The sequence below is a fragment of the Myotis lucifugus genome, unplaced genomic scaffold (genome assembly GCF_000147115.1).
Source record: "Myotis lucifugus unplaced genomic scaffold, Myoluc2.0 scaffold_709, whole genome shotgun sequence".
Classification (NCBI taxonomy): Eukaryota; Metazoa; Chordata; class Mammalia; order Chiroptera; family Vespertilionidae; genus Myotis; species Myotis lucifugus.
In genome coordinates this window covers 18258-40067 of record NW_005871757.1, presented here as the reverse complement: position 1 = coordinate 40067, position 21810 = coordinate 18258, and the positions used below count along the sequence as shown (strand labels likewise).

The following is a 21810-nucleotide window of genomic DNA, read 5'->3' as shown; positions in this document are numbered from 1 at the left end:
ATAGATACTCGCCCAGCCCAGCCTGGGGCCCGCAGCCTGTGGAGGTGAGTCAGGTGTCGCCCATCTTCTTGATGAGTTTCACCTCCTCACCCGGAAGTGGTTCTCCAGGAAGTCGCAGAGACGAGGTCTGCGGGTAGAACCCAGGCCTGCGGTGCCACAAGGGCCTGGTTCAGGTTCCTCTCCAAGGCCAGGGCGGCTGCCTTGGCGCCCTGAGTTTTGCCCACTCACCTTGGGGGGCTCCTGCACGTCCTGGGAGAGAATGTGGCCACCGCACAGGTTTTGCATCTTTAAGAGACTCTCTCAGAGCCCCCGGGCTTCTTCTCCGCCAACTCGAGGAAGAAGTGGCCCCGCCCTGGAGAGCCACATCATCCCCATCGAAACAGAAGCCCAGGGAGAGGTAGGTGTGGAGGCCGCAGAGGCCGGGGGCCAGGCGGTTGACCGCAGCCTCCACTCGGTGGGATAATTCTGACGAATTTGGAAGCTCATGGTTGTTGGGTAATGAGGAGTTAAGGTAGAAAAATAACGGTGTGTTGGCTGGTCTCAGAAGTGGTTCCGAAAGTGGCGACTGGAAAAGACGATGGAGGGTGGTCGGAGGCTGGAAGCAGGGGCGTCCCTGGGTCTGTTCGGTCCAAACACTGTTGAAGCAGGAGACAGATCCAGGAGCCTGAGGGCACTGTCTGTCATCTGTTTCTTCACCCGTCCGGCCGCACTGTGAGAATCAGCAGCCACACCTACAGGCCGATGCCCGGCCTTTCATTCTCTCCAAGGGCTGGAGTCTCCCTCTCAAAGCTGTGCCTTCAATGGGCTCTTCATTCCAGGTGACTCGGGCGGCGAGTCTGAATTCCCCTGTCCCTCTGCATGCATAGGATTCCAGGCCCGCTCCCTCATCACATGTTGGGGTTTTACTGGGTGCAGCCAAGCAGATCAGACAATCTACCCGCTTCTCTGAATTTCCTCCAGCACCCATTGTCTGCAGCCACCCCTGGCACCGATTTCTATATAAGGCAACATTCTTCGTGCAGGCATTAGAAACTAACTCAGGTGAACTTGAGCAGAAGAGGATGTTCAAAGAAGAGATATTCAAAAGGGTATTCGAAGAATGTTGGGTGACTCATGAATCCTGAGTGAGCTGGAGACCTGGGCTGCGAGGAGCAGACAGGACCGGTGCTCCCAGACGGCCCATGAGGTCAGCCGGCGAACACCCACAGGATGCGGCGGCCCCCCGGGGACCAGCGTGCCCACACCCGACACCAGCCCCGGGCACCGCTGCCCTGGCGCTCAGCACGGAAGCCCTCTGCTCTGCAGCGCAAGTTCTGTTTTGAAGTCTTGGGCCAGTGCATCTGATTGGTGAGCCTGGAAGGCCCGGGGTGCAAGGGAATTAGAGGCCATGGGTGGCTGGTATTTTTGGTTTCTATAGAGGACAGTGGTCCACGGGTTCAAGCCCCGTGGTATAGGGTTCGGGGAGAGGGTGGAAAAACAATGAAGCAAAATAGCAGCCCAGGTCTGTCTCCTCGTGTCCCACTCTTTCATTCCCTCCAGGCTAGCACAGGGGAGACCACCTGCCCGGGCTCTCCCCTCGGATTTATGATCTCTACGTGGCCGTAAACCTGAGGACAGAGAACTACGACCACTTCACTTATTATTGGCCCCCCGATCCCCGTGCAGTTGCAGGCACATCACTGACCCCCAGTGAATGCCCTTGGATGACCGTATGGATCTGTCCCTCAGCCCAAGACTAGGGTGGGTGAATGAGGTGCTCACCTCTGGAGTGAAGTTCCAGGGGCACCAAAAACTCAGTGATCAGAATACGTAATAGCCTATATAATAAAGAGGTAATATGCAAATGGACCCTCACTCCGTCACACCATCACAAGATGGCTGCGCCCACAGCGGAGGCGGGGTTCCCGTAATGAGCCGTAACAAGCGATTAGCAGGGACCTGAGGCTGCGTGGCGCCAGGCTGGAGCGGGAGACTGAGGCTGTGCCCCCCGCCTGGTGGGGCTTGAAGGGGGACCTCAGGCCATGCCCCCCACCTGGCAGGACTTGACAGGGACTTCAGGCTGTGCCCCTGAGGGTGCACCGGGGACCTGAGGCTGCGCCCCCTGCCCAGGAGGGCTTGACAGGGGACCTGAGGCTGCACCCTCCCACCCGATGGGGCTTGACGGGGGTGAGGCTGGCTGGTTCTGGGTCTCGTGCAATTTTGAGGTGCATGCAGGTGGGCGGGGACTTGACTCTGGGCCCTGCGGTGTGCCCCAGACTCTGACAGGAGGAATATTTTCATATACATTTTAATAATTTTCTTTCATCTCTGACACTTCTATTATAGAGAAAGGGCAAATGGCAATATTAAAATATTTCCTCTAATTAATTCCCTTTAATGTGCACGAATTTTGTGCACCGGACCACTAGTATATATATCCTAACCTGAGGGTATTTTCCTATTGATTTTTAGAGAGAGGAAAGAGAGAGAGAAATATCGATGTGAAAGAAACACATCAATTGGTTGCCTTTGGTCCACAGGCCGATGCTCAATCCACGGAGCCAAAATGGCTAAGGCAAGATAAGTAATATTTTAATGCATTTTTTCCTTCCTCCTCCCTCTTGCCTTCCTTTTGCCAGTGCCCTGAGCTGGGAGTTGGCAAGCCCCAGGGAGTGGGAGAAAAACAAAAGTAATCCATTGGGCTCCCTTTTTCTACGAACAGGAAACGCATGAGAAAAGGGGTTGGTGGAAGGAAAAGTGGAGGTGCCAGGGATTGAACCAGGGACCTCGTACATGCGAAGCACGTGCTCTACCACTGAGCTACACCCCCAACGCCGATGTTTCTTCAAATACAAGTTAATGCAAAAATCCTGCAATGAGCCAAGCCTCAAATTTCAATTAAAGCTGGCTCCAACCCTGCACTGGCGCAATGCCTCTCTCGCCCCTCCCTGATCTTGACCCTGTCACTTCTTTCATTTAAATAAAATATAAATATCTTTATTTAAACCTGTGTGCCTGAGGCACGCTGGTCCCTGCCCTGTTGGCCTGGCTCCATCCTCACTGTTCTTTCTTCTTCCTTTTGTGGCCTTGGTTTCATATCTCCACTCGCTCTTGCTTCAACCAGCCAGAGCCTCCTCTTGGGCTCCCCACCCCCCAAAACCTTCTGCCGCTGTCTACTTCACTCTGTCTACTTCACTCTCAGTGCCCCGTAGCTTTCTGGGGACAGAGGGGTCCAATCATTCATTTGCTCTAAACCAGTTGGTTGAGTGTCATCCCATACACTGAAACGTCGTGGGTTTGATTCCTAGTCAGGGTACATACCCAGGTTGCGGATTTGATCCCCAGTTGGGAGGCAGCTGATGATCTCTCTCTCTCTCTCTCTCTCTCTCTCTCTCTCTCTCTCAAGTAAACTACTGGCATAGTAGTTTAATATATATATATTTTAAGTTGAAATGTTGCCCGGCTGGCATAGCTCAGTGGTTGAGCATCGACTTACGATTCTGGTCATGGCAATGCCCGAGTTGGGAGCTCAATCCACAGCTGATTGAAGATTCTCTCTCATCATTGATGTTTCTGTCTCTCTCTTCCTCTCCCTTCCTCTCTGAAATCAATAAAAAAATATTTTTAAAAATAAATAAATAAAAAGTTGAAATGTTAAAAACAAACAAACAAAATAAAACCTTCTGGGGCTCCTGTCCCCAGACGAGGGTCACACCCACCATTAAGATGCGCACAGCCCTCTGCCCTGGCCCCATCCCAGCCTCCTCCCCGCCCCCGAGCCTGCTGCTCAGGCTGCACCTTCTCCCTCCATCCCCGTGTGCAGGGCCTTTCCCCACATCTACAGGCCCAGGGTCACCTTCCAGGTCAAACCCAGGTTCACTGTGAAACGGCCCCTGTGCAGCTTCTGTGGAAAGCAGTCTGGTGGCTCCTCAAAAAGCTGGGATCCCCACGTGGTCCAGCAGTCCCACTCCTGGACACACACAGAGGAACCGGAAGCGGAGGCTCCGAGGAGATACGGGTTCCAGGTTCGTAGCAGCTTTCTGCACACCAGCCAAGCGGTGGAAGCAGCCCCAGTGTCCCCCAGGGACGAATGGACACGCGAAGTGCCATCTCTACACACAGTGGAGTAGTGGTCAGCCTCAAAGAGGAAGGGGAGTCTGACACCTGCTAAGCATGGATGAGCCTTGGGGACATTGTGCTCAGTGAAACAAGCCAGTCAAACACCTGTATGATCCCCTTTAAATGAGGAACCGGGTGGAGTCAAATTCACAGAGACAGAAAGAATGGCGGTTACCAGCGCTGGGGGAGGGGGAGGTAGTGTTTAAGGGGGACAGAGTTTCAGCTTTGCAAGATGAGAAGCGTTCGGGGGCTGGATGTGGTGATGGCTGCACAGCAATATGAATGACTGAGAACCAGGGAATTGCATGCCTCAAAATAGCTAAGATGGTAAACTTCATGTTACATGTGTTTTCCCACAATAAAAAATTGGGGGGAATAGACTGCTCTGTGAGCTTTTCTCCGAATCCCTTCAAGCGTCTTCCCAGGATTGCCCTCAATCAGGAGCGGAGGGCAGCGAGGTCTCTGTGCCTGAGCACAGTCTGTTCCGGGAAAGGTCTGGCTGCCTCTGGCCCTGGAGGCGGTTGGACGGGTGAAGGAACGGGACCTGAGGGCTCAGCCTCTGGCCACAGCCCTGGAGCCCAGCAGCCTCAGGGAGCTCCATGGCTCAGGCCCCCCCTCGCCCCCCCCGCCCCCCCACTAGCCACACTAACACCACAAGCTCAGTGGCAGGTAGCATGGGGCACTCACTCCTCCCTTCCCTTCCCAGTCTGAGGGTCTGAGGGTCGACTGGACTGGGTTCCAGGCTGTGGGTGGGGTCCAGATCTGCTGCCCCTCACCCTGTTTGGACCAGTGGCTCTCTGGGCTTCTCTTGGCGAAAGGCAGGACCATAAGGGCACAGTTGTCAAGCACGTTTCTGACTTTTGCTCATGTCCTATCCCTTTGGCCAGAGCAAGCCCCATGGCCAAGGCCTCTGTCCAGGCATGGGAGAGCCTTCTCCAGGCCGCTGGGAGCTGAGGCCAGCACCCCAGTCCTGCACGCCCGCTGTGCCACACAGAGCGTGGCGTGCAGGGGCACTGGGAGAGCAGGAAGCCCTGGTCACCACGTCAGGCACTGAGGCGTCCTGTTCCCTGCACGGGTCCTGGGAAGCTCGCAGCCTGGAGGGAGACAGGCCTGGCCTGAAGTGGCTGGGGAGGACGCCTTGAAGGAGGGTGTAGAGGTGAACCTGACCTTGAGGCAGGCTGGCCTGCAACAGGTGGGTCAGGCCTGCAGGGAGGTGAGGATGGCCAGGGCCAGGACCATGTTATAGGAGAGTGTGGGGGATGGGCTGGGGAGTTGAGGATGGAGGGTTGTGTGGGTCAGATGGTGGCGACTCAGAGCCAAGTGGGGGAGGGGCTGGTGCACCTGGGCTCTGGAAGGATGTGTGGTCACAGCTCTCTGCTCTCCTGGGGAAGCAGGCAGCTCTGTGGGAGGCTGGATTGGGGGATGAGGGTGGGGATGGCAGGACTATGGGTGTTTATTGAGCACCTACTATGTGCCAAGCCCTGTGCTGGGTGCTGGGATATAGCTATGACTAGGAGAATGTTGCTGTCCATATGACCTCATGTCCTAGTCGGGGGAGAGGGCAATAGAAGCGGATGAAAGAAATGGCTACAACACTGGAGAGGAGTATGGAAGGGCCGCTCACTGCCCACCTACTGTGTGCCAGATACGGGGAGCTGAGATCTCTGCCCTCCAGGAGCTCAGCCGAGGGGGGTTTGCTGCCCCCCCTTCTCTGTGGGTTTGTGGTCAGTGGTCTGTGTGTCTGAGTGTCTGTGTGCACAGCTGTCTGTGGGCGTGGCCGAGTGCATCCTTGTTTTGCTGGCAGCTCTGCGTTGTGTGTGTGTGTGTGTGTGTGTGTGTGTGTGTGTGTGTGTGTAAGGAGGGAAGGGAGAGCTGTGACTCAGACCTTCCCCGGCTGCCGCAGACGCTGGAGTCTGGGGGGGCTTCTCCCACACACCTGTCCCCTTGGCTCTGGGGTGGGGGTGGGGTGCCCTGCGGGTGCCTGTGACTTTATGGAAAGAGAGTCTGGGTGCAGCCAGAATGTGTTTGCGTTTCCTGGGTGATTGACGGCGGGGAGCGGGCTGTCTTGCCGTGACAGATGTAGGAATGTTTCCGCTAATCAAGGCGGAGAGCAGGGGCGTGGGGGCTGCTGCCCGGGGCCTTTCCCCAGCCCTGTCCCCCGGCCACCTGTCGGGCCTGGAAGCAGTTGGGCAACGCTAGGGAGGAGCTCCCAGACCCAGGGGACTCCCTGCTCACTCCCACATCCCCTGGCATCTCCGGTCAGGCCCCGCTCACCTGCCCCAGCTCCCCTCTGGGTCCAGGGTTCAGCCCAGAGGACGAGCCAGGACATGGAGGGGTTTTGAGTGGGGAAGTGGGACAGGTTCCTCCTCGGGAGCCCCTGCCCCTGGCCAGCCCTGCCCCTTTAGGGCCATAGTATAATAGATGCCCAGAACAGTCGGTGATGGTGGGAAGTTATCCAAACAGGGTAACTGAGGGGGGCCCCGGGTCTCAAGGGGGTGGCATGGTCCTCCCAGGGCTCCTGCCCACAGGCCACGTGTTCGCCCAGCCCACCGTTCTGCTGCCGGCTGCTCAGGAAGTGATGGGTGGGGTGGGGTGGGGCGAGGAGGGGGCGGCAGATAACATGATCACCCAAGCCTGTGTGGTCCCTGCCTCGGTCTAGATTCTGGCCATTCGTCTGTGAAACCCGGCGACTCCCTCCCTTGTCTACACACTTGCCCGTGGGGGGCTGGTGTCCCGGATGAGGTCAGGTGGGGTGGGGCCCCGTGGTGTCGGTGATGGTTGGCTGCCAGTCTGAGTGGCTCCCACCCCAAGAACTCACTGGGCAGCCGTGGTTGGTGCCCATCCTGGTATCATCCTTCTCCCTCCGTGTCCAGGCACTTCCTCCACACGGGCCTGTGGGGCTCGTGAAGGAGGGAAGAACTTGACCTGGTGACCTGCCTTGCTTTGCTTTCTAAGCTGGCACGGGCAGGCCACCTGGAGTCCTAGCCCTGACCCCGGCCTTGACCCTGGCAGTCCTGGACCAGAGCTGTGGGATGGGGTCACCCACTTCATGCCAACTCTGTGTCCTGCCCAGCTGTGTCCAAAGTCACTTTCTCAGGTTTGGCTGCGATACCTCTGCTCCTTCTCCCATTCCCAGTCTCCCCATGAAGATCAGGGAGGCGGGAGGTGCCTGTGAGTCACCCTCTGACTCATGGGAGGCATGGCCAGGGCTGTGTGTGTGTGTGTGTGTGTGTGCATGTGTTAGGGGGAGGAGCCTGAGCTGGGGTCTGAGACATGCCTTGGCTTTCTCACTGTTAAAGTCGTTTAGCCCAGCCCGGCCGGTGTGGCTCAGTGGTTGAGCGTCAACCCATGATCCGGGAGGTCACGGTTCGATTCCCGGTCAGGACACATGCCCGGGTTACAGGCTCGATCCCCAGTGTGGGGAGTGCAGGAGGCAGCCAATCAATGATTCTCTCTCAACATTGATGTTTCTATCTCTATCTCCCTCTCTCTGAAATCAATTTAAAAAACGTATTTAAAAACCTTAGCTCATTGTAGCTAGACCTCCCCTGAGGGAGTCACTTGGTCACAGCCAGGACAGGTTGGTCACCTTGGGCAGATGGGCACCAGCTCTGTCTTGCCCAGGGGGGTGCTGACTCTAAGCTTGGGAGCCAGCGGCCGCCTGGATGCTCTCTGGGGAATACGGGATTGGTCCCAGGGGAAGGCCCAGCAGTGAGAGGTGCAGGAGCTAGAATTTACTTAAACATTTTACTGACTGATGAGTTGATTAATTGAGCCAATGTGATTGGGCTGAGTAGGGGGACTGGGTTCTATGCTAAAAGGCAGGGCTTCTCAAGTACTAATGTGCAAACGAATCCCCTGGGGATCTTGTTAGGATGCAGATTCCGGTCCAGCAGCCTGGGATGGGGCCTGGGACTCTGCATTCCACCAGGCTCTCAGGCGAGGACAACAAAGAGTGTTTGGAAGGGAAAGTTCTGGGTCAGCTCAGCAAAGTTCCTGGCCAGTCATGAATCTTCCGGGCAGGTCCTGGACCAGACTGTAGGATGGGGTCACCCGCCTCATGCCAACTGTGTCCTGAACTGTGTCCTGAACCTCTTTCCTGAAGGCCTGCTGCCTCCTGCATGCCCCACACTGGGGATAGAGAGACATGCGTTGAGTTGCGGGGAGTCACAGACCATGGGGACCTGAAGTCTGGTAAGGGAGAGCACGGAGTTAATGTTGAAAGGGACCATGGAGGCGACTACCCTGTTCCCATTTTACAGATGGGGAAACTGAGGCTGCAAAGCTGACTCAAAGTCTCAAAAGTAATTGGCGAGGCCAGGACTTGAGCCCCAGCCCTCTTGCTCTTGGCAAGATTCTTTCCTTCCCCATCCCAGACGAGAGTGCCTGGGAGAAACAGGGGCCGTGGCGGAGGAGGTTGGGAGGGGGCTGGGTGACCCTGGGCCTCATGCAGATCCAGAAGGGCCCGAACACTTCCATTTGGCTGGGCCTTTGGTTAGATTGAAAGCATGAAGAAATACCCAAATAGGAGTGGGAACGTCGTACTGTGCTTTAGGTATTTGACTTTGGTCAAATCAGCGCCTAGGACACAACCTATTTGTGGCTCCTTATTTGGAAATGACCTGCAAAGGCAAAGTAGGTCTTCCCTGAATATGAGGCACAAGCCCACAGGCCTCCCGACCCCCACCGGCCACAGGACCCTCTGTGTGGGACCAGGAGGCTCGGATGGAGGCGGGAGGGCGGGATGCCGGAGGGGACCGGTGTGAATGTAGCCGGGAAGGGAAGGTGTCTGTGTCCGTCTTGTTCGCTGCTGCTCCCCAGGTTCTAGAATGGCGCCTGGCTCCCCGGAGGTTCTCCGCCTGTATTGTTGGGTGATGGTGACTGAGCCGGGGTGTGGCTGGGGGACGAAGAGAGGCAGGGAGGCGAGGGACTCTGATGACCATTCCTGTGTGCAGAGCGGGCTCTCTTTCCTCCAGTTTTGACCAAGTGAAGCTGGCGGAGAGCTGCTGCCCGGGTTCGGGTCCGGCCTGCTGTGTGACCGGCTGGGCCAGCTCCCCTGTAAGCATCTGCACTCCCGCCTGTAAACGGGGTCTGTCACCTTCCACCTCCCAGGCTCCAGGCAGCGTCAGACCACCCTCTGAGGTCTTTCTCGCTCTAGCACCCAGAGGAAAGATTGGGAAAGAGGATTCTGAGGGGAAACAGAGACAGAGGCGACAGAGGGACAGTTGTGGCCTCAGTACGAAGCATCTTGCAGACGCAGGAGTTTGGGGTGATGACGAGTGGAGAGCATGTGTGTGGTCCCGCATCGACCAGCACACGCAGTGCATGGCTAACGTTTTCCAATCATCCCCGCAATTAGATTGCACTCATTCGATCAGGTATACCCCTGAGCTGGGCTGTTGGGGTCCCAGTTCCTTATCTTCACATAGGGATGTCTGAGAGTGATCTTCTTCTTCTTTTTTAAATATATTTTTATTGATTTCAGAGAGGAAGGGAGAGGGGGAGAGAGAGAGAGATAGAAACATCAATGATGAGAGAGAATCACTGATCGGCTGCCTCCTGCACACCCCACACTGGGGATCGAGTTTGAAACCCGGGCATGTGCCCTGACCGGGAATCAAACCGTGACCTCCTGGTTCATAGGTCGAGGCTCCACCACTGGGCCACGCCGGCCGGGCGTGAGAGTGACGGTCTCATGCTGTATGTTTCCACACAGAGGGTCCCTCTCTCTTCCCTGGGTTCCAGCTGGCCTGTGCAAGCCCGGACGGTTGTCCCGCCCCTTGACTGCTCCCTAGAGACGGCCTTGGCTCCTGCGGTTTACACATTCCCCCAGCCCTCTCCACCCTCGCCCTCTCCAACCGTCAGTCCCCGCCAGCCTGGCAGTCCGCCAGGGCTATGTCCCGCTCTCCAGTGTGTTTTTTGGTGTCAACATTTCCCTCTTTTTGACATTTGAAACGTTTGCTTGCCTCTAGCACCTGGCTCCATCCTGTTCTCTGAGTTTCCTCAAAGGTGATGCGGTGGTTCTGGCGCCCCAGCTCCCTGGCTCCCCGGTCACACCTGGACTCGGGGTCTTTTGATTTTGAGATAATCGTCGATTCGCAGGCAGAGATCCATGTACCTTTTACCTGGTTTCCCCCAATGCGAACATCTTGCAGAGCAAGAGCACAGCACCACAACCAGGATATCAGCACGGACACAGTCAAGATACAACCTGGCCGTCACCACAAGGACCCCGCTTCCCTTCAGGCCCTACCCCCTCCTTCACCCCCGGCCAGCACAAACCTGTTCTGCGTCTCTGTAATTTTGTCATTTCGAGAATGTTACAGGAATGGAATCATGCAGCATGCAGCCTTGTGGGGCTGACTTCTCTCACTCAGCCTAATTCCCTGGAGAGCCATCCAGGTTGTTAGGTAGATCAATAGTCCCTCCTTTTTATTACGGAGTAGTTTTCCGTAATACGAATGCCCCACCGTTTGTTTAACCACTCCGTCGCTGAAGGACATCTGGACTGTTCCGAGCTTGGGGCTGTTCTGAATTAAGTTGCTATAAACATTCCTGTACAGGTGAGTTTGTGAACAGTGCTCATTTCTCTGGGAGGAACGTCCCGGAATGCAATTGCTGGGCTGCACGGTAGTTGCACTTTTAATTTTTAAAAAGAAATTGCCAAACTCCTTTCCAGAGTGGCTGTACCGCTCGATGTCTCTGCCGGCCGTGAATGAATGATCCCGTGTCCCTGCGTCCCTGCCAACAGCTGATGTTGTCACTCTCTTTTATTGTAACCGTGCTGATAGGTGTGAAATGCTATCTCATGATTTAATTTGCATTTAACTAATGGTTAATGGTGTTGAACATATTTTCTAGTGCTTATCTGCCGTCTGCATCTCCTCTTTGGTGAAAGGTCTCTTCATGTGTTTGCCCATTTTCTAATTGATTTTTTCCCTTTTTTTTTTTTTTACTGTTGAGAGTTCATTAAATGTTGTGGCTACTGGTCCTTGGTCAGATACTTGGTTTGCAAATATTTCCTCCCAGTCTATCGTCTTTTCATCCTCTTAACTTTTTCCTGAAGGAAAAGTTTGAAACTTTGATTGAAGTCCAATTGTCAATCTTTCCCTTTATGGGTCATGGTTTTGGTGTCAAGAATGGGAACAGTTTGCCTAGCCCTCGATGCCAAATTTTTTCTCCTGTGTTTTTTTCTAAAAGTTTTATAGTTTGACATTTTACATTTCAGCCCATGGTCCATTTTTTAAAAATATATTTTATTGATTTTTTTTTTTACAGAGAGGAAGGGAGAGGGATAGAGAGTTAGAAACATCGATGAGAGTGAAACATCGATCAGCTGCCTCCTGCACACCCCCCACTGGGGATGTGCCCACAACCAAGGTACATGCCCTTGACTGGAATCGAACCCAGGACCCTTCAGTCCTCAGGCCGACGCTCTATCCACTGAGCCAAACCGGTCAGGGCCCATGGTCCATTTTGACTTGATTTTTGTATGAGGTGGGAGACTTAGGTCAAGGTTTTTTTTGTGTTTTTGTTTTGTTTACGGATGTCCAGTTGTTCCAACACCATTTGCTTAAAAGTCTGTCTCCTCCACTGAATACTTTTGCATTCTTATAAAACATTAGTCAGGAACATTTGTGTGGTTAATTTCTGGGTTCTCTAATGTGTTCCACTAATCTATGTGTCAATCACTCTGCTAATTGCTGTAGGTATATAATATGTTTTATATGCCTTGTACATAAGCTTTATAATAAATCAAGTAGACTGCTTCCTCTCATTTTGTTCTTTTTAAAAATTGTTTCAATGAGTCTGGTTCCTTTGCTTTTCTACTTAAATTTTAGAATAATCTTGTCTATATCTACAAAAAATCTTCTTGGCATTTTTTTTATTTTTATTTTTTTAGAAATTGCATTAAGTCTGTGTGTCAATTTGGGGAGAATTGATATCTTGACTATGTTGAGTCTTCTGATGTATGTTTCTCCATTTATGTATCTTCTTTGATTATTTTCATCAGCATGTTGTAGTTTTCAGTATGCAAGTCCTATATTATGCTTTGTTAGACTCAGACCTAAGCTTTTTTAAAAGAATAGTTTATCGATTTTTAGAGAGAGAGGAAGGGAGAGGAAGAGAGATAGAGAAACACTGATGTGAGAGTGCAACATCGATTGGCTGCCTCCTGCATGCCTACAACCAGGCATGTGTCCTTGACCAGAATCGAACCAGCAACCGCCTGGTGCACGGGGCGATGCTCCAACCAACTGAGCCACACTGGACAGGGCTACACATAAGCATTTTTAAAAAGTGATTGTAAATGGTATTTTAAATTTTGATGACCACACGCACTCATGCTAGGGTATGGAAATACAGTTAATTTTTGTATATTTATCTTGTATCCTGCCACCTTGCTGAACTCACTTATTAGTTCTAGGAATTTTTGTTTTTGTACATTTCTTGAGATTTTCTATGTAGACGAGCATATTACTTGTAAATAGGGACAGTTTTATTTTTTCCTTTCTGATCTGAATGTCTTTTATTTATTTTTCTTGCCTTATTGCATAGGTTAGAACTTCCAGTATATTATGTTGAATAAAAGTGTGAGAGCAGATATTCTTGCCTTGTTTCTAATCCTAGGGGGAAAACATTTAGTCTTTCATAACTAAGTATAATGCTTCCTGTAGGGTTTTTGTAGATACTCGATCAAGTTAATGAAGTTACCCCTTTATTCCTACATTCTTTAGAGAGTTTTTTTTCCCTTGAATGTGTGTCAGATTTTGTCCAATGTTTTTTTCTTTATCGATTGACATGGTCATGCGATTTTTCTCCTTTTATATGTTAGTATAATGGATTACATTGATTGCTTTTCAAATATTGAACCAGTTTCACCTCCCTGGAATAAACCTCGCTTGGTCATGGTGTATAATTCTGTTCATATATTGCTGAATTTTACTTGTGGATATTTTGTTAAGGATATTTGCATCTCTATTCATGAAAAGAATTGGTTTGTAGTTTTCTGTTTTTGTTCTCTGTCTCATGTTGGTATCAGGATAATATCAGCTTCATAAAATGAACAGGGAAGTTTTCCCCCCTCTTCTGTTTTTCTGGAAGAGGTTGTGTTGGTTTGATATGAATATTTGTTAAACATTTGGTAGAATTCTCTGGTGAAACATCTGGGTCTGGAGATTTCGTTTGGAGGAGTTTTAAGATTACAAGGTCAAATGATCAATTTCATATTGAATGAGTTGTGGTAGTTCGTGTTTTTCTAGAAATGAATACATTTCATTTAAGTCGCTAAATGTGTGTATGTAGAGTAGTCTGTAGTATTTCCTTATTATCCTTTTGAGGTCTATAAGGTCTGTAAAGATATCTACTCTCTGTTTTGTTCTGATATTGGTAATTTGCATCTTCTTTCTTTCTTTTTTTGTACATCTTGCTGGAAGTTTATCAAATTTATTAATCTTTTCAAAGAAATAGCTCTTTATTTCATTTATTTTCTCTACTAGAGGCCTGGTGCACGGGATTCATGCACTGGTGGGGGTGTGTGGCCTGCAGGGATCGCCCGCTGTGGGAGCACAGCTCATCCCAGTCAGCCCAGCGGCTGCGGACCTGCCCTCTGAGCGGCTGCTCCCTGGTCCGGCATCTTCCGTGGAGCTGGAGCACTCACCTCTCCAGGGGGCCCAGGGACAATAGCACTGAGAGGTGGCGGAGTAGGCCTCAGTCCCACGGGGGTCACAAACCCGGCCTCCCAGCCTCCGGAGTCAGCTCTGCAAGCCCAGCGGCAGCGCTGCACAGCCTGCTGGCATCCGGAGGAGGCAGCAGGGAGCGAGGAGGAGGAGCCTGGGGCGAGGAGGCGATGATCGTTGCCCGCTTCCTGCCGGTTGGCCCGGGGTTTGCAACGGGAGCAGCCCTGGTCCCAGTCAGCTGAGTGGTGCTCCCACTGTGGTAGGGCACTGACCACCAGGGGCAGCTCCTGTGTTTGCCCCCTAGTGGTCAGTGTGCGTCATAGCAACTGGTCTACCGGTTGTTCTGGTTGTTCCACCGTTCAGTTGCTGGGCTTTTATTATATAGGATTGTTTTTCTGTTTTCAGTATCATTGATTTCTGCTTTCATCTCTATTATTTCCTTGCTTTGCTTATTTTGAGTTAATTTTATTCTTCTTTTTCCTAGGTTCTTGAGGTGGGATACTTTACCTCTTTCCTAGTGCATGTAGTGGTATACTTTCCCTCTCAGCACGACTTTAGCTGTGTCCCACAAATGTTGCTATGTTTTATTTTCATTCCGCTCAATATATTTTTGGAATTCTCTTGAGACGCCCTCTTTGATCTGTGGATTATTTAGAAGTGTTTTTGTTTAGTTTTTAAGTATTTGGGTATTTTCTTGTTAGCTTTCTGTTAGTGTTTCCTAGTTTGACTCCACTGTAGTGAGAAAACAACTTTGTATAATTTTAGTTATTTAAAATTTACTGAGTTTTTTTTTTTAAATGATCCAAGATGTGGTCTATCTTGGTATATGGTCCAAAGGCACTTGAACAGAATGGGCTGTTGCTGGGTGGAGTGGTCCTATAAATGTTGATCAGATCCTGTTGGTTGATGGTGTTATTGAGTTCTTCTATATCCTTGCTGATCTTCTATTTGTTCTATCATTTATTGAGAGACAGTGTTCAAGTCTCTAACTGTAGTTGGGGATGTGTCTACTTCTCCTTTTAATTCTATAAGTTTTTGCTTTACATATTTTTGCAGTCCTATTATTTGGCGCATACATGTTTAGGGTTGCTATGGCTTATTGGTGGACTGGCCTTTTTATCATTATATAATATTTCCCTGTCCCTCTGGTAATTTCCTTTGCTTTGAAGTCTACCTTATCTTGTACTACGATAATTGCTTTTGCTTTCTTGTGATGAATGTTTGCATGATGCGTCTTTTTCCATTTTTTTTTACTCTCAACCTGCTTATGTCATTATATTTGAAGTAATTCTCTAATAGACAGCATAAAATTGAGTCATGTTTTTTAGTCTGCTCTGCCAATCTTTGTCGTTAATCTGTATACAGCGTGATTAATGTAACGATTGATGTGTTGGGGCGTAGTTCTGTCATTTTCTTTCTTCAGTTTTCTGTTTGTTTTGTATTTAGACATTTGGGGTGCTGTGCTGTGAGACTGTATCTTATTCAACTTTCTTTATCTGGGTTCCTCTGGCACCGCTTCAGCAGGGAGGTGGGGATGCTGCCTCATCGCTGCCAAATAAGATCTATTGATGCACGAGGTGGTGGGGTTCTTGTTACTGCTCCAGTGGGGAGGAAAGTCCTAGCTCCCTCCGTGGCTTTCTCTGCCAGCACCTTGGCCGGGCCACTGGAGCGAGCGCCCTGTTACACCTGCTGAGGGCGGCAATCGAGGGTTCCCATTTAGTCTTGCTGGGATGGATGGGGCCGCAGAGTTTTGGGAGCTGTTTGGCCAGAGAAGAATAATTATTGTCTTAAATGTTTCTGACTTGCTAGCTGCCTCTTTTCTGGTTCTTTGGCTAAAGAGGGAAGGCTTTTGATGTCCAGGCCCCTTGGCATTGCCAAGTGTGGGATGCACGAAGCAAATGTTAAAAAATAAATCAGGTAACTCATAACCATGCTGTTCCTTGGACCCTGCCATCCCCAGCTAGTCTCTCTCTCAGGGCCTCCCGACGCTGGTTTTATCTCTTATTCTACAGTTTTCACCTGTACTCAGCGGGAGGAAAAAGAGCATGGATGTCTACTACATCCTCCCAGAAAGAGCAAACGTTTAAAACATAAATTTTACTCTTTACCTCAAATGAAGATTGTCGAGTTATTAAAATCCTTTTTTTTTTTTTTTAGTACACGTTCACTGCCCATGCAAGGCCCTCACTCATTTTATATAAAGAATATACATGTGTTGCCCTAACCGGTTTGACTCAGTGGATAGAGCGTCAGCCTGCGGACTGAAAGGTCCCAGGTTCAATTCCGGTCAAGGGCATGTACCTTGGTTGCGGGCTCATCCCCAGTAGGGGGTGTGCAGGAGGCAGCTGATAGCTGTTTCTCTCTCATCAATGTTTCTTTCTAACTCTCTATCCCTCTCCTCTTCTCTCTGTAAAAAATCAATAAAATATATTTTTTAAAAAAGAATAAACATGTGTGTATTTTTTTAAAAAAACTCCCCTCATGCCCAAACCAACTCCCTCTCTCCCTCCAAAGGCTCCCCCTCTGACGTATTCCATGTAGGCCCTTAAATATACATGTGTCCTCAACAAGTATGCAGCTTTGGGGGAGGTATAGGTGTGCTTTGTGCTTTAAGTTTACAAAAATGGCATCACGTCAGACATCCTATTGGCTGTACTTCCCTTTTTACTTAAAACTAGGTCTTCTGGGTTTGATGCATGTTGTCCTACAGATGGGCTGCCTTCTGGCCACCATCTGCATCCTTCACCCTTCACTTACGCCGAGGGACGCCCGAGTCTCCTCCAGTTCGCAGCCCCTGCACACGGTGCTGCCAGAACGCCTGGGGCGCGCCCCCGTCCACCTGGTTGGAACCTGCCCTGCGGTTTACACCTAGATGTGGGGTGGCTGGGCCACGGGCGCGTGCTGTCATAGCTGCTTCAAGTCCTGGCAGATTGCTCCCGCGCGGGCAGTGTCTGGGAAATCCTGGCGGGAGAACAAATTAAGGTAGTGTTAGGGATTCTTTGGTGAAACAGATATTATTTTGGCAAAATGAACAACTGCCCCCTAAATCGTGTTTGGGTGTGTAAATAACTAGGCAACATCACTGATGATCAGGGGGAGTCCTGCCCGGCCCAGCGGAGGGGACTGAGACGGGGGTGGGAAAACATTCGGAAGCAGGGAGAGTCTTCAACCCCAGAGACCCCAGAAGTGGAAATAGCGCTGGGAATCCGGCATGAAGGGGCGGTAGCGGGGGCAGCCCCTAGTATAGGGCCCGCCACACAGTAGGTGTTGCATTAATATTTATTAACCGGACGGGTGGAGGGAGGAATGGCTGGTTTGTGCCTCTGCACACGTGTGTGTGGGGAGGTCTGTGCTGCTGGGAATCCCAACCTTTCCCCCCTGTATTGGCTCTGCCAGCCGGGGGTGCGCACCTGGGAAGGGACCACCTGTGTCCTTGAGGCCCCAGACCCCGCCTGTGGCCACCCTGCCCATCTCAGATGCCTCCCGCCATTCACTCACTCACAGATACTCCCAGACGCCTCCCTGGGCCAGGCCCCGTGCGAACCTCCTGCGGAGTCTTATTCTCCAGTTGGTTGTGTGGACTTTCCCTTTCGAGCATTTACTGCGACTTGTCAGGGCCTTTCTAATCTAACCTGTTAACTTATCACTGTTTCATTCACAAGCGTAGGTGTTTGGCGCATAGCAAGTGCTCAATAAATGCTGTGGAGGGAGTGTCGGTGGGATAAAAGGTGAAATGAAGGTGCATATGGCTCCCGAGGAGGGAGAGACCGTCCCTGTCTGGGACCAGGAAGGAGGGCTTCCTGGTGGAGGTGGTGACCTCACAGCAGGGTGTTTGCCAACTGGATATGAGAGGCCCAGGCAGAGCGAACCCTCTGGCATGTCCAGGGAACTGAGGGTGAGCTGGTGGGAGCCGCCTGGAGGTCGTGGGCAATGTGAGTGAGGGGTTCTTGAAACACTTTTTACTGAAGAGCAATATATGTCAAGAAAAGTGCTCATATCGCGTGCCTGGCTCAGTGAATCTTCACAGGCTCCATACGCCTGCGAGGACATCACCAGCCCCCGGGAGTCCCCCTTGCGCTTCCCCAGGCCTCGTTCCTCCTGTGCCCCCAGCAGGAACCATGGCCCCGGCTTGGGCACGGTTGCACGTGGTTTTGAAGTTCACATAAATGGAATCACCAGTGTACACGCCTGTGTGTCAGCTTCTTCTTCTCACGGTCATGAGATGCGTCCAGGTGGTTGTGGGGCGCGGACCTCAGCCGTTCTCCTTCTGTTCTGCTGTTGATGGACAGGGGGGTTAGTGCTGGGTTTGGGCTGCTCTGAATCAAGCTGCAACGACTGGTCTTGCACGGGCCTTCCTGTGGACGTGGGTGTGGCTTTCTGTCGGACACACACCCGGGAGTGGAATTGCTGGGTGCAGGCAGAGCTTGTGTTCAGCTTCTGTAGACGCCGAGCCGTTTCCCAAAGGGGGTGACCAGGTTACACCCCTTCCGCAGCAGCGTTCGAGCGCTCCCATTGCTCCACTGCCTCACCAACACTTGATGTTCTCTGCGATTTTATTTTTAGCAATTTGGGTGGGTGTGTGGTGGGATCTCGTTGTGGTTTTATTTTGCGTTTCCTTGATGACTAATGATGTTTTCATGCATTTATAGGCCATTTGAAGGTCCCCTTTTGTGAATGGCTCGTTCAAAGTCTCTTGCCCTTTTTCTACTGGTTGCCGCTCTTTTTTTTTTTATTATTGATTTGTAAGCGTTCTTTATATATGTTGGATCTGAGTCCTTTGTCAGGTACATGTTTTGCAGATTTTCAGCGAAGGATTCAGAACCTGGCACCGATGTGGTTGAACTGTGTTTCTAAAAGCTCCCCCTGGCTGCGGGGTGCAGGACAGACTGATGGTGAGACAGGAAGGAGGGTGCGATGGTCGCGATGACCAGCAGGGGCAGGGATCTAGAGATACTTCAGCAGCAGAATTGACAAGCAACATCTGTCATGTCATGTCATGACAAAAACAAGATGCGTGCGTGACAGACAGAGGGGGCGACAAGGCTGACTTCCAGGGCTCCCTGGCTGGCTGAGGAGCTGACGCATTCTGTCCGCCTGGCCTTGGGCAGCCAAAGGCGGCTTTGTCCTCCCAGGCTCCGCCCAGGCCTGTTGGTTGGAGATGCTCTGGGGTCGCCGTCGGGACACTGGAGAGAGCGCCCAGTGTAGAATCTGGGTCTCCCCTGGCAACCAGAGGACAAACGTCCCCCCCAACACACACATGGCTGGGCTGGTCCAAGACGACCCTACGCCCCCGATGGGTTGGCAGCTGCGGGATCTGGGCCCAGCGCGGATGGACAATGACCCCCTGTCTGCAGGCTCCTCACCCCTGCTGAGCCCAGGCGGGGGTGACAGCCCTGCTCCGGCCCTGGGAGTGGTGGGGACATCCTGCAGTGTCTGGGCTTCTGCTGAACAGTGGGGACCACACGGGAATGGACCCCGGGCCTGTACCCCTGGCTCACTTCCTTTTTATTTTATTTATTTACTTTTATTTTTATTGATTTCAGGGAAGAAGGGAGAAGGGAAAGAGAGATAGAAACATCAATGATGAGAGAGAATCATTGATTGGCTGCCTCTTGCACGCCCCCTACTGGGGATTGAGCCTGCAACCCAGGCATGTGCCCTGACCAGGAATGAACCATGACCTCCTGGTTGCTAGATTGACGCTCAACCACTGGCCGGGCCCCCGGTTCATTTCTTGACACACGTCCTGCCCCCACTGTGTCTCAGTGCGTACCTGGGAAAACCCCGCCTCCTGCATCTCACACATGGGTTCAGCCCATCTCAGCGCTTCTTTGCTGGTGGGATTGAACCGCACACTTCCCTTGCATTGCACCGGGGACGTAGCACACACCACGTGCCGCACTGTGCTTGTTGCTTCACACGTGGGATGCCCACCCCGCTCCCGGTGACCTCCGGTAGAAGCATCTGTTTCTTCATCCTGTAAATGAGGGCACTGACTTGCCCAAGTTCACACAACCAGGGTGGCAGAGGCGGGACTAGAACTTCGGCCAATTGGACGCCGTGGCCCCTGTCTTCTCTCTCCCTGGGGATCTGAACGCCCTCTGAACCATGGCCCCGCCATTACATTACTCTGTGTGTGGGAATGGGCCTGACTCTGCTGCTATGGGCAGGGACAGTCTTGAGAGAACTCAGGTTCATGCCCTGGCCTTGCCCTACCCTGCTGGGCCACCTTGGGTGAGTCACGTTTCTCAGGGCCTCAGCCTCCCCATCTGAGCAATGGGGTGATCCCTACCCAGCCTTGCTCCCGCGGTTCTTAGTGAGAAAGGCATGGAAGGACCCGGATGGAAGAGGCCATTGGCTCTGTCACATGCTACTTGTTTGGGTCCGCTCGGTGCCTAAGCTGACCTTTCCTGTTCCCTTTTTTGGTGTCAGGGGAGAGTCCGATCACTCCCCCCTCCCCCCGGCCTCTCCAGCCTGCACTTTTTCCAGATTAATCAGTCTGCAGCTGCCCCGCGCCCCAGCAGGCCTGGGTTCCGGCCAACGGCGGCCGCCCCCATCCTGGGCTCCAGGGCCGCCAGATGGGCAGCTGGTCCTGGTGCTGGAAATAGCCTTGAGGGGAGATTTCCCGCTTTCCGGCGCTCAACCACTTCCTCTCTGACGGCATGCAGTCTCCAGAAGCTTCTGCTGGTGGCCTGGGGTCACGCCTTGAGTCTTGGTCTGTTGTTCTCGGTGTGTCTTGTAGCAGCAGATACTGGGGGGCCGCCTCCTTGACATCCATTCTCTGATGGAACCCCACACTTCCCAGCCCATGGCTGAGTGGGGTCGACACAGCCCCAGCTCCAGGTGGGCTCCGGTTTAAGCCAATCACTAAATCCCACCTGGGATGGTTCAGGGATGGACACATGACCCAGGACTTGAGGTCTGGGATTAAGCCATCTGGGATTGGTTCAGGGATGGACACATGACCCAAGACTTGAGGTCTCCGGGAGGTAGACTTGCTCTCCCTACTGGGTGTGAAGCAGGTGGACCCAGACCTGGTTGGGGGGCCATTCTGACACCCCCAGGGGAGGTCAGGCTGGGAAAGGAACAAACGAGATAGAGGCAGAGAGACCTGGTCCTGTCTGTCCGTCTGTTTGCACGGCTGGATCAGGCTGCACCACCACTATCTCCTCTGGGGACTCCAGCTCTTCTCTCAAAAACAACCCAAACACCAAACCGAGCGAAATCCATCCCTGCTTCACCCCATCGGTCAAGTTCTCTGCTCCCAGGTCAGCTCTTACCTGCAGGACCCGGGACAAGAGTGCAGGCAGCCCCACACTCTAAGTCAGAATATGGAAATGGTATAAACATGACGCCCAGCTGTGAAATCAAATATCTCCTCTCTTTCCATTGAGAAGTAGACCTTCGTGAGGGTTTGGAGTTAGACTTCTCCTACTTCCGGCACCTGGTGGCCTGGGGAGAGCCAGCCCTGGCCTGGTACCCTTCTTTCCTCACCCCCTCCCACCTTGACCAGCCTGGAGCCCCTGTGTGTGGACACGCAGCCCAGCTGAGCGCTGTCCAGCGTCCCTGAAGAAAGCAGCTGTCCCGTGGCCACAGTGTGGGCAGAGGACCCCTGGAGCCCTGGCCTCCTGCTTCTTCCGATCCAGCCGCACCCGGGGAAGAGCTGCCTCGACTTGCCCCTTTAGTTTTGAATCCCCATCTGAGGGTATGTTCATTGATTTTTTTGTTAAAGATAATTTTATTTATTTATTTATTTATTTATTTATTTATTTATTTTTATTGATTTCAGAGAGGAAGGGAGAGGGAGAGATAGAAACATCAATGATGAGAGAGGACCATTGATTGGCTGCTTCTTGCATGCCCCCTGCCGGGGATCGAGCCTGCAACCCGGGCATGTGCCCTGACCAGGAATCCAACTGTGACCTCCTGGCTCATAGGTACGCTCAACCACTGAGCCACGCTGGCTGGGCTGTTCACTGATCTTAGAGAAAAAGGAAGGGAGAGAGAAACATGGATGTGAGAGAGAAACATT

The 21810-nt window shown here is 52.1% G+C and overlaps 1 non-coding gene across 1 annotated transcript; it reads right to left on the bottom strand.

Annotated features, from left to right (window-relative positions):
• Positions 1 to 2737: 2737 nt before the first annotated feature.
• TRNAA-CGC lies at positions 2738 to 2809 on the bottom strand. Its single transcript has one exon. It is a non-coding gene; the product is annotated as a tRNA-Ala (tRNA).
• Between the last annotated feature and the right edge of the window lie 19001 nt (positions 2810 to 21810).